General features: G+C 39.6%; 1 long non-coding RNA gene across 5 annotated transcripts in view; it reads right to left on the reverse strand.

Moving 5' to 3' along the window:
- Window positions 1–212: 212 nt before the first annotated feature.
- Window positions 213–13,424, reverse strand: part of LOC111867279 — a 17,933-nt gene continuing 4,721 nt past the window's right edge. The window contains exons 2-7 of one of the 5 annotated variants that reach the window (XR_002843323.2): window positions 12,346–12,799; window positions 11,673–11,812; window positions 8,974–10,058; window positions 6,346–6,467; window positions 3,241–3,400; window positions 213–2,462 (exon numbers count right to left, since the gene is read on the reverse strand). This is a non-coding gene — a long non-coding RNA (uncharacterized LOC111867279). Of the gene's footprint in view, window positions 2,463–3,240; window positions 3,401–3,862; window positions 3,899–4,381; window positions 4,927–6,345; window positions 6,468–8,973; window positions 10,059–11,672; window positions 11,813–12,345; window positions 12,800–13,424 lie in introns of those variants that run through there. The other 4 variants (XR_002843325.2, XR_004513334.1, XR_002843326.2 and 1 more) reach the window with 4 other exon arrangements.

Here is a 13,424-nt window from a genome sequence, read left to right on the forward strand (position 1 = left end):
ATTCATTTTCTGAAACGTTGTTCTTTTTTCTTGGTAATCTACAATCCAGACGATGGACAAAGTCCAAAAACCCAGTATCTTAACATGCCGCATTATTTAGATCAGTGGTTTTCAACCTTTTTTTGCTCGTGTCCCACTTCTGAGTTTCATTCACTTCTGTGGCTCCCACCCCTCATATTGTTTAATAATAATAAATGTAAATATATTATATATAAAAATATATACTTTATTAACTGCACTTTTTTAAACAGGTATTTTTTGTTTATAAACAATATAAATAATAAAAGATGTTTATTAACTACAATCTCTATTTATAATAGAATTGTTAGTCATATCATATTTTATTTATTTACAACATATAATTATGGTCCTAACAAAAAATAATACATTATTATTATTATCCCTTAGGTTTAGTGAGATCCTTGCTGCTGCTGAGAACAAGTAAGTTTTTGTATATCTGGTTGCAGCGTTGTTAGAGATAATTCAAGATCACCTCTGTTCACAATATTGAGAAAGTTACGAACCTTTGATAACAGATGAACTTAACTAAATAGAGGTTCAGCAAGGTATGAAATAGGAATTCTGATAAAAAACAATTCTACCTTCTCACAAAGCTGTGGAAAGTTATTGGCAATTTCACTGTTTATCCAAAGATGTTTGTCGTTTTTTAATCTAGCTTGGTCTATTATATCACTTTGCAGTTTAATGAGATATTCTTGTAATTCGATGTCAACATCAACCACATTTTCCTCAGATGGATGGACCACCCAGTCTGGGATAGTCTTCTCTAACAGGTCACTAAACAGAAATTTCAAATCATTGTACATATTCTTCAAGTGCTCAATATACACAAAAAGGTCATCTTGCAATTCAATGTCAACAGTGGCCAATGAAGGAAATTACATTAACTCACGACATCCAATACTATCCCAGAATCGAAATATGCATATCTATATGAAATTGTATCTATATCTTTGAACATAAACCAAGCAAACTGGTATACGGAAATTTTTTTTTGTCAGTTTGAATTTTTAAAATTTATGACTGCCTTATTTCTAAATTTAAGATGTGGAAAATTTTGGAAGTTAATATTCATAAAAGTTACTTTGGAAGCCATTCTACTTAAAATAAACACAAAACCGCTGTACTCATTTCACAGCATTTCTTCTTTTGTTGAGAGGGGGTATTTAAATTCTATTGAATGCTAATAATTTGTTTGTAATGAAAGTTCAAATTATTATGAAAAGTAATGCTTAGTTGTCAAAAAACAGTAGCTGGAGTTTGTAAGTTACCTTCAAAGTAGGGAACTGCCACAATAATAGAACTTGCACAGAAAAATGTCTCCTTCAAAACACCCTGAATACTGAACTGAAGAACATCTGAAATTTACTGAAAAATGTGGTGGTAAAAGTCATGAGAAGAATGGGAGCTATTTAGGAAAATAAAGACTCATTTTTTCCAGTTGATCATTTTGTTAGGACTTTGCCTGCTCCAAGAAGGCAAGTACCTGTTTATCAGTACTTGGAATTCCCAGATCCAAGGTCGCGGTTAAGTACAATAGGTTCTGTCCCTTCTAAGTAAGGTACACAAAAACAAGGAAACTGAGTTATTGTGTTATTATATGTACTCACCATTTGGCATTTTTATCTTTTATATTATTAACAATTTTATTTTAGAAGTGAAATTTTTGTGGCCCACTTAACAATTTCCATGGCCCCCAATTTTTCACACTTCTGCCTGTGGCCCCTCCTAAATATGGCATAACCCCAGTTGAGAACCACTGATTTAGATGATCCATTTCAAATATAAAACATACATTATTAACACATGAACACAAATGAATCATATTGTGAGTTATTAGTTTAGCACCAAACATAACTCTGGTCTGCCTTGTTTATTCTCTTATCTTAATTTCTTTCTTCTTTCAATATCTTACTAATTATTTCTCAGTCTCTTTTTATAATATCCCTTAATCTTCTTCATGCATCATTCCCATCTTCAGTGCTTTCTCTAATGCTTCTTTATGCCTTGTAAATCTTTCCATTTTGTTCCATCTTCTAACACCTTTGCTCACTCCAATTTCATTTTATTTCTTTATTCCTTCAAAATTCTTTTAAATTCAGCAACAATTGGATCCAGCCAACGTCCTCTGGTCCATTGTCATGACCTTCATTTTATTATTTGCAGATTTCACCAATTTCTTTCCTGTTTCAGCAAGTTTTCTAGTATAAATCAGACTCTTTCCTCACAATTTGTTCCTTTTGTGAGTCAGATGTGAGCCATATAGCTTGAAGCATTCTTCCTAAACGATTCTACTGAAGACATGGAAAGTTAATATACAAGATCGACGAGTTTGTAGATATAGCCATACAGACACTGGAAAACCACCGAAAATCTTCCTGAGCTGCCAACAAACTTCAGAGGCTGAGAGAAGTACATACCTTGAAGTAGTTCAATGGCACCTGAAAAAGCAACAAGAAAATATGTGAAGGTAAGCAGCAAGTACAGGCCAAACTGTTATAAGTGTCAACCACAAACAGACCTCACGGCAGTTGTGTCCCACAACACATACCAGCAGCATGGGAACAGGAAGGGCAGCACGCAAGAGAAAACAGTTAAAATGGAAACTCTGACATCATCAGGAGTTTCCTTGCCATGACTTGCGGAGGCAATTAAGAAAGAAGCATCAGGTGTCCTGAGCAACGCTTGTAGATTGTCCAAAAGAATAGCACAATCATCCTCATAATTACTTCTACACAGACTTCTAAAATAAAGTCCAGTGGTGAAACTAGTCTTCAGGTTATCTACAAACTGTCCCACAGTTGGGTTATTGTTAGAACCGCGACGGCTCGGGTTCGAACCCGGGTCTGGTCAAGTGGGATTTGTGGTGGACAAAGTGACACTGGGGCAGGTTTTCTCAGAGTACTTAGATATCCCCTGCCAAACTTCATTCCACCAATTGCTCCACAATCACCCTCACCTATCATCTGGGGCTGGTACAATAGGCCAGAAGTGGCCGCAGTATAAGGGACTTAGTCCCACCCCACTAGCAATAAAAAAAAAGTATGTAATTGTTACAGTATATTGGCAGTTCAGGAGCGGTATCAGCGAAGAAATCTGTGTCGAGTGCGTGGGTGAGCAAGGATTGTGCACCATCAAGGATCCCCTGCCACAGGTATGTCATCTCACATTCATTCTTCTAGCCCAGAATTTCTGGACCTTGGTCAGTAATGTACTTACCCCTTGGTTATGAAGTGAAATGTAATTTCTACAGTGCATTATAAACATGATAAAATTTCTCTCATATCCCCCCTAGTTGAGTACTGTAAGGGAGTAGGCAGGGCATGGAGAATCTCAGAACTGCTTCTTTGGAGGACTGCAGAGCCCCAGTTGTAGGCAGCTGGAAAGGCACAATATGCATGGTATCAAAATATGAGGGTAAGTCAATAAGTAAGTTACAAATGGATATAGAACTTAAACAAATAAGAGTACTGATTTGAAAAATGGTTTTATTTCTCAACATAATCTCCCTGTACATTGAGGCACTTGTCCCATCGTTTCACAAGCCCCTGAAAACCAGCAGCATAAAATTCTTTGAGCTGTTGTCGGAACCAGGCGGTGACTTCCCTTTCTACAGCTTCATCGTCGGGAAAGTGTTCAGCCGAAAGATGATGTTTAAGAGGGCTGAAAAATGGAAGTCACTTGGAGCAAGGTCAGGGCTGTATCGAGGATGCTCGAGGACTTCCCACTTGAAATTTCACAGCGTCTCATTTGTTTTGTTGGCAGTATGGGGACGCGCGTTGTCATGCAAGAGCAACACGCCTTTGGTGAGGAGTCCTGGTAGCTTCCGTTGAATGGCCTTACGAAGTTTCCTGAGGATGTTACAGTAGGAGTCGGCCTTGGCAAGAGTAAATACATAATCATTCATTTTTGCATGTTAACCTTTATGTGACATGCTGCTAAAATTGAAAAGTTCACACCTGTTCCAATCCATGTTTTATGAGTTAAAACTCTGTTCCTCCCCACAAATTCCCCCCACTTTGAAAATGATCACCTACCAACATCCAACACCATGATAATTATCACTGCCAGGTGAGTTGTGAGCTAGCATCTTTTGTTTCACTGCAACTATCTTAGGACAATGATCCTTTCCTTTATGAAGTTAATGATACCAGGTACTTTTTTTTTTCCTTGGCACTACAGCCCCAGTGGGCCTAGGCCTACCTCCATGAACCTCTCTGTTCACTTTGGTTTTCCTAGGTTTTACACATTCGGTGGGACTCCTTGGGCAGGTGATCAGCTCATCACAAGGCCTCTACCTGTACACAAACACAGAAAAATGCACACACACACAAACTAAACATCCATGCCCTGAGTGGGATTTGAACCCACGATCCTTGTTTCCAAGCGAGCGAAGACAGTACATGTCTTAGAGCGCTCGGCTACTGTGACTGGCATCAGCTACTTTAGTAATTAGAAAATGGTCACATGCAATTTCCAAATATAATGAAGCAACACATGGTGGCTTTTTTCCTTCCCGAAATAACTAATGCGAAATGACTGATAACCTTGCTTCTGAAAACTCCTCCATTAGCACATCACATTTTGATACAGGTGGTCTGCAATGTGTTCACTTGCTACACACTAACTGTAAACAAACAAAACAGTGTTCAGACATTTTCAGTATTTCACCACAACTGTGAGTCTGTGCTGCCCAGAATGCTAATGTTTGTTTCATTCATACAGAAAAGGGTTACATGCTTTAAGGAGATACAGTACTCACTGGAAAGAGCAAAAAAAAAAAGTCCTAGTGAAGATACCGGGGGAGTTATGCGTTTGCTCCAGTGACATGCTTCCTGAGCAGAGTAACACGATTCCATCACAAAATCACTACATGGATTTGGAATCAAATGAGCATCACAACAGCTGCAAGGGAAAGGTAAGCAAATGTACATGACATGCACAGACCTCATCCTACTGCCCTCTGATTTATATAAAATCAGAAGTTTCCTAAGGACTATTAGGATTCATGCAGGGAAGTGCCATATGCAGTCTCAAACCTAAAAAATTTGCACATCACCACTTATGCTTTCCATAGCACCCATACATACATCAGAATCATTAATCAAATGTGCACATCACCACTTATGCTTTCCATATCATACATACATACTTCAGAATCATCAATCAAATAAAGCAAGTCTTTAATAGTAGAGTGAATTTACTGTCACTCATTCGACTCTGTATCTTATCCAGACTTATGCTCACTAATATACTGAGTTCTTTTTATAAAACACAGGTTAAAATTATTATTCTAATTTAATTGTTAAAACTTCGTGAATCGAAGTTCAATTCATGTCATTGCTTACACAAACTTTTAACCAATAATAATAATAATAATAATAATAATAATTAAACTAGTTAAAAAAGAACTAGACACAGTTGTGAGTGTAAGTAAAATGAGACTGTAAAAAGAAGTGAAAGTGTAACCAGTGACATGAATTGAACTTCGATTAACGAACTTTGAACTTTTAACAATTAAATTAGAAGAATAATTTTAACCTGTGTTTTACAAAAAGAACTCGATATATTAGTGAGCGTAAATCTGGATAAGATAGAGAGTCGAATGAGTGAAAAGTGAATGTGACCACATGTAATTATACAGCCGTGTTCATGCATCTGAGGTTGACCTCTTGAGGTCGAAACATGTAGTGATAATAAAAAACGTGTTGTGTAGTCAGTAAATTCACTCTACTATTAATTAAACACACAACAGGATGCAAGAAACGATTAAAAGCAAGTCTTTCTTGAGATGTTAATAGTTACTCAGCATGTTAAAAGAGATTCCAGAAATATTATGGAGCCCAGAAGTTCATTTCCACATTCACAAAAGCCCAACACAGATCTTTGTCCTGAGCAGTCAACTCTCATGCCATTTCTTTAAGATCTGTTTTAATATTATCTTCCCATATACGCCTGTCTTCCTACCAAAACTTTTTATGCTCTTATCTTCTACCATGTGCCCTACCCATCATACCCACTTTCTCTCTTGTAGTTCCTAAATATTCTCTTCAGCACCCCATTCTCACACACCTCCAAGTCTTCTCTCTTCCTCTTTCTGGCCAAAGTTGAAAAGGACCTTCCCCTAGAATTTTTTGTTTAAGATATGCTTTACAGAATTTTTTAATTTAAGAGCAATCTGATATCAAATGGGATAAGCAGTAGCACAATGCATGTTGAGAAAATATGGCTGGTGTTATGAACATTAATTGCAGAGAAGAAAATGACTCTTAAGAGGAATCAAAATGGCTTGGTACCATTCTGTACAGTTACTTAAACGCTTACCCTCTGAGGCAGGTCAACATGACAAAACTAACTGTTGTTTCTCCCCCAAAACACACCCAGCACGGCTTGCATCTAAGAGGTACAGAGGTCAGTGATCACCTTGTGTTTCAGCTGATTTAACTCTGTGGGCAAAGCACCAAAGTATCCCAAAGCTCGTCATGCAGTCTCACTGAACTATATTACCAATCTGGGAATGATCATGGACATAACATCAGGTATCACAACAATATGAACTTGACTGTGCTGCCACCTTCCTTATCAGCCTGCTATTGTGACTAGAGATCTTTCAGGCTTTCATCAATTCCTCCACGGAACTGCCAGGACATTAGTTTAAATTAGGCCATGACCACATCCTGTCATTTAACACAAACCTATAAAGTTGAAAGAATGCTGCTGATAAAGCAAATCCACCTGTGACATGCAATTCTTCAGCATTAATGAGGCAGGCAAAGGCCAAGAATATTAAACAAACTGCCTTAGCACCATAACAACAGTAATCAACAACCTCTGAGCTACCTAGAAGCAAGTCAATACGCCCCTGCCCCCGCCCCTACCCCCCTTGGGGCACCCACTGTGCACTGAGCTTAAGGAACAGACAACCAAATTAAGCAAACACTCATTTTATAAAGCCTGCCATGGAGTCATATCCTCAGCCAATTCAATCCAGTTCAATATTATACTTCCAAATGAGGTACCACTTTTAGGTTTTCCAAACTAAGTTTTGTGTGCACATCTTTCCCTCATTTGACTTAATGACATACACAACATATCCAAGTCAACAGAAACAAACAGGAATATAATGAAGCTTAGTGAGTTTGGTGTGCCCCTGGGTTCAAGTTATATATATCATAAAACATGAACATATGATTCATGAGTTCAAAATTCCCTCTACTTGGTGAGGTCTGTGACCCAACTCCTGGACAACTATGCTATAGGGGGCCACAGAGAAGAGGGCTGAGCTAAAGTCAACAATCTCACCTTGCAAAACACTGTGTGTTAAAAAACCTGATGACAGAAATCAGGTGAAAAACTTAAATAACCAAGGAAAGGTTATCAGACCAGTGAGTCATATGAGGTCTGGCAATAAAGTTTGCGAACTCGCCACCATGTGCTTGTCATGGCAGCAGTTGACACAAACCTCAGTATGGTTTTGATGATGTTGGCATATCAGTGTTTCACAGCTATGTTATTGTTGATGTATGGCAGTCTCTTTCTGAGTGGAATCTATTACTTCTTGGCAAGAGTGGAAGTGAAAACTGAAATCAGAGAGATGTTAAGGCAAGTTTACGGGGATCCTATGAAGAAAACGGCAGTTTACAAGAGGGTGACACGTTTTTCTGAGGGAAGAGGTAGTGTTACTGATAAAGAGAGATCAGGACAGCCAGCAATGAACAGAAGTGAAGAAAACATTGCAAAAGTTCATCAAATTGTGCGTGAAAATTGTCACCCGACTGTCAGCAGCATAGCAGAGCAGGCAAACATCAACAGAGAAACATTTAGGAAAATCTTAACTGAAGATCTTGACATGAGGAAGGTGTGTGCAAAAATGGTCCCAAAGGACCTGTTCACACGGCACTGTCTGTGAGGGAGTTTATAGCTTGTAAACAAATAAATGTGCTGGAACACCCTATTCACCTGATCTAGCCCCCGGTGACTTTTTTCTGTTCCCAAAGATAAAGGAAACATTGAAAGGAAGGCATTTTGATGACACTGATGACATCAGGAGTAATAACAATGGCATATCTGAAGGCATCTCCACAAAACCAGTTCTAAAATTGTTTTGAAGGGTGGATTAGGTGCTGGCACAGGTGCATAGTTTTCCAAGCAGAGTACTCTGAAGGTGACCACAGTGATATTCAGCAATGAGGCATGTAGCCCCTTTACTGCGATGAGTTCTCTAACTATAGTGTCAGACCATGTATTTTGCGACTTGGGATGCGGTCAGTTCATAAGCAGCCAATTAAAAATGGAATTACACACATACAGTGTTCCTGTTGCAGCAATTCAAGAGACCAGAAGGAATGTGAGGAAGCACGGGCAGTAATGCATTTGGTCCACAGGATTTAGAACCATAAGTTAACTTAGTGACACGGGGAAGTCCCACATTATAAAGGTCAAATGGGCTCACACACCAACTGGAGGAAAAGATGAGAGTGGGTGATCTAAAATCAAATATTGGACAAGAGGAGATATTTCACTGAACTACTGGAAGATGGAGTTCACATGAGTTATCCAACAGTAACAAACTGAAAGCCACCAATTTTGCTGTCAGCATGCATTTTCCCGCCAACAAGATACACAAGGAAGTGTGGTGATCTCTAGATAACTTCTACCAGAGATGTGGGAGCTGTAGTGGTGTGAAGTGTGATATAGGCCATTATCTGGTTCATCTGACTGACAGAGAACATTAAATTACTGCTGGAGGGAAATGCAGCGAATACACGTGACTGGACATCCACAAATAATGCAAGGGGGAATGAGATTAAATACTGTTACATATGCTGGTAATGCAACAAGTTCTCTGGATTGATGAATGACACTTCAAAAGGTTATTAGAACAATAAGACACAAAGTCTTCAACACTTGGATGCTCCTTGTATTTATTCAGTGAGCAAGTCTGTATCTAACCTCTTTGGCTCAGTCAGCAGGTCTCTCCAACATCTCATCTTCTTGGCGCAGTCAGCAGGTCTCTCCAGCATCTCATCTTCTTGGTGCAGTCAGTAGGTCTCTCCAGCATCTCATCTTCTTGGTGCAGTCAGTAGGTCTCTCCAGCATCTCATCTTCTTGGTGCAGTCAGTAGGTCTCTCCAGCATCTCATCTTCTTGGTGCAGTCAGTAGGTCTCTCCAGCATCTCATCTTCTTGGTGCAGTCAGTAGGTCTCTCCAGCATCTCATCTTCTTGGTGCAGTCAGTAGGTCTCTCCAGCATCTCATCTTCTTGGTGCAGTCAGTAGGTCTCTCCAGCATCTCATCTTCTTGGTGCAGTCAGTAGGTCTCTCCAGCATCTCATCTTCTTGGTGCAGTCAGTAGGTCTCTCCAGCATCTCATCTTCTTGGTGCAGTCAGTAGGTCTCTCCAGCATCTCATCTTCTTGGTGCAGTCAGTAGGTCTCTCCAGCATCTCATCTTCTTGGTGCAGTCAGTAGGTCTCTCCAGCATCTCATCTTCTTGGTGCAGTCAGTAGGTCTCTCCAGCATCTCATCTTCTTGGTGCAGTCAGTAGGTCTCTCCAGCATCTCATCTTCTTGGTGCAGTCAGTAGGTCTCTCCAGCATCTCATCTTCTTGGTGCAGTCAGTAGGTCTCTCCAGCATCTCATCTTCTTGGTGCAGTCAGTAGGTCTCTCCAGCATCTCATCTTCTTGGTGCAGTCAGTAGGTCTCTCCAGCATCTCATCTTCTTGGTGCAGTCAGTAGGTCTCTCCAGCATCTCATCTTCTTGGTGCAGTCAGTAGGTCTCTCCAGCATCTCATCTTCTTGGTGCAGTCAGTAGGTCTCTCCAGCATCTCATCTTCTTGGTGCAGTCAGTAGGTCTCTCCAGCATCTCATCTTCTTGGTGCAGTCAGTAGGTCTCTCCAGCATCTCATCTTCTTGGTGCAGTCAGTAGGTCTCTCCAGCATCTCATCTTCTTGGTGCAGTCAGTAGGTCTCTCCAGCATCTCATCTTCTTGGTGCAGTCAATAGGTCTCTCCAGCATCTCATCTCCTTGGATTCTATCTCCCCCTGCGGTAGGTTTTGATTGAACCATATAGAGATCACCATCTGCATGGGTACCTACTTTGCATAGCTCTTTTGTTGCTGGGTGAACAACCTTTACCTATCCATTACAATGGAACTGCCTCTGTATGCATTGCCTAGGGACTGATGTGAATCTCTAGGCAATGCATTGCTTATTCAGTCATACTCATTGCTGTGGAAACATGTTCCAACAATTTTCCATCTAGCAATAGTGCATTCCATGCTGCCATGGGAATGTTCTCAGTGAAGGCCAGCCCAGCAGATGGACAGATTGAAGCTTTCAGGTGTTATGTTGCAATACAAATGTTCATAAAATAACGTAGGGGGGAAGCAAAAAGCATTTGTAGGCTAAACAAAAGGGTTCATGTATGCAATTACAGTGGAACAAAGCAGGGAGGCTAAGAAATTTTTGTAAGCAGGCCACAAGGTCAAAGGCTAGACTGAGATGGCTGGAACACAGAGAATGATTTACAGAAGCTGAAAGTGGCAAAATGAAGGTAAAAGGCAAATAAGAAGAAAGAACGAGCATTTGTCATAAAGACAGTTAGGGTTCTTACACGGTCCTCAAACCAAGGAGTGAGTGAATAAGAACATTATTTCACCCTTACAGAAATTTGAGATCAAAATGAATGCTCTTAAACACAGAGTGGAAATAAATTCATGCTGCATATGCACAGGGACCTGTGATGTATCAGATCATATGCATGGCTCACACACATGTATGATGTTCCCATCCTACTTGAGACTGTGCAGCTATTACTCTTAATCAAGATGTCCGGAAAGAGGCCATCAAGTTGAAGTGCAAGGGGTACAGCTAAATGGGTGGAGAAAGTGAGCCTGCCTATACTTCTGATGGATGAAGAAGAGCACTCTCATTAGAAAGGTGAACAGCTAAAATTTCTCTATGAATACATCTCCACTACTAACAATGACAAGTGTTCGCATTACAGACCTTCACTACACAGACACAATTTCAAGAACCAACCCTTCTGCAAACAGAAGCATTTGGTAGAGAAAACTTCTGCATGAATGAGTATGCTGTCTTTTGTTACCAAGGAACTCCCAGTAAGGCCTATCCAGTTTGTCTTTACCGAATGCGTCAAATGGGCATTCATATTTTAACGTGACTAAGCCATTTCCATAATGACTCCATCAACTCTTTGGTCAAGAAATTTTTCCAAAATACATACAAATACAAAATATTCATAAGTTATGTAGCCCTCAAAGTGCAAGACAGGTCACATGAAAGCACATGCACCTGATGTGCAGTGACAGGTTATTTTTGACAAAATTATTCTTTATATTTCAAACTCTCAACATATCAGGGTTCCAAACCAGTACCATGATAGAGTTCAAATAAGTGTGTTTCTGATGACTGTGAAAACTGTATTTAAGTTTTGTTATGGGAGAAGTGCATTTGGACAGTAAAGGGCCAAAGGTTTAAAATGGAGGGAAATTAGCACCGAGAGGATTGACTTGGGGTCACTGAAATTGAACATTAAATTGCGGTTCCACTGCAATGTGCAAACTGAAGCAGCCCCACTGACTGCCAAATTCCCCACAGCGCACCCCATAATTTGGTTCACATATGACACGCACCTTTGCTACAGAAAATGCTTGCAGATGGCGCATAGTAACAGGGAGAATTTGCTACATATCCCTCTTAAGATCCTCCATGTTCAGCCCAAACACAATGAAATCGTTGAACAATGACTTCTTCACTGGATGCCACCAAACTCCTGTCAACAAGAACAATATCTTTCAGAGGATGTCCAACTCTGTTAGTTGCATTAACAGTAACAGTTCAAGACAGCAAGCAGAATATCCTTCCAGAACCTTATATATATATATATGTGGCATGGGACCACTGTATTCAAAGGTTAATATCAGAGTATATCAGGACATTTTTGCTATGTATTTCTAATATAATTATTTTTGACATAACAAATTCTCAACCTAACAAGAGCTTTAATAAGCATGCAGCCTGACACAGCTGCAAATTCCAACTACAGAATTTGTGCTGGGTTCATGGCAAACTGTTAAAATGATCCTTCCACCAGAAGTGCATCAGCAGTCAATATGCAAATGAACCTGTCCCTCTGAACATCAACTTATTCTACAGGAGAATACCCAAAATTTCAGAGCAACATACGTGCCTGCAGCTTCCAGGCTGATACCCACCTGCAAGCTACACAGTGTCCTGACCCAGAAGATCACAATATAAATCTTCATGAAAAACTAAAAAAATCATTGCTTCTGAGACAACACACACCTTGGCTTCACAGACTCCTCACTGCTAGCACCTAGTGACATGCCCTCCATGTAGATGGAGCGCAGAAGAGAGGGGAACCATTCCTGAATCCTCCTTGTTAGGTCCAGACTCAGTCACATCCTCTGCCAGCCGAGACAGCAGTCTCCAGCCCCTCCAGAGGTACCAACAATCACAAATTAAAATTCTCCTGCAATTTGCATCATGTTTATGCCCCTCCTACTGTTGGTTTCCAAAATCCTGCTTCGCTACAGGGCCAATTCATGATTGGTGAACAATAGTCATGTGAGGGGAAGGGATCTTGGGCACTCATTCTTCAGTAAGAAGTCAAGCTTCTCACAGGCGACATGAAAGAGGCATGTGAGGAATTCCTGAACGCTCCTTGCTTGCTTCACACCAAACAGTGTCCTTCACTATGGAGAATGGGATTTTCAGTGCTGCCAGCCCATCTAAGAAACTAAGAATAAAGAATACATAAACAACACTCAGTTCTCAAGCACAATATATTTATGAGCACTAGTGGCATTGCTTACTGTCATTTATTTACAGTTCCAAAAAAATCCATAGAGGCATCTGCCTCAGATACAGAACAAGTCAATAATACAATATAACATATAAATATACATACATAATCAGACATTCATCATTGTCAAAATTTAAATACTCAATACAACAAAACTACTGCACAACAATACATTCATATATCAAAATAACATTTAAAATTACATACATGATTAAAAGACCGTCAAGACTCTTAATATAGTAATATGAAATCTATTTTCTTAATATATGATACACCTATATTACAGCAGTGAGTATTTTTATTCCATATTCCGTTGTTGCATCCTAGCAATAGGAAACAGTGTTTACTAAATATACATGAGGTATCAATCTTTATTCCAGCAGTAGTATTCTTCAACAGTATAAAAAGAACAGGTGATAAGAAACTTCTTTAACGCCACTTTAAATCCAGGAATGTCATAAGATAATTGTTTAAGCTCTGGAGGGAGGTGGTTATAAAGTTTGATACCAGAATACCATCCACCTTTCTGAAATATCGTTAAGTTTACCACCGGAAGATG

This window comes from Cryptotermes secundus, unplaced genomic scaffold (assembly GCF_002891405.2).
Source record: "Cryptotermes secundus unplaced genomic scaffold, Csec_1.0 scaffold1475, whole genome shotgun sequence".
Taxonomy (NCBI): domain Eukaryota; kingdom Metazoa; phylum Arthropoda; class Insecta; order Blattodea; family Kalotermitidae; genus Cryptotermes; species Cryptotermes secundus.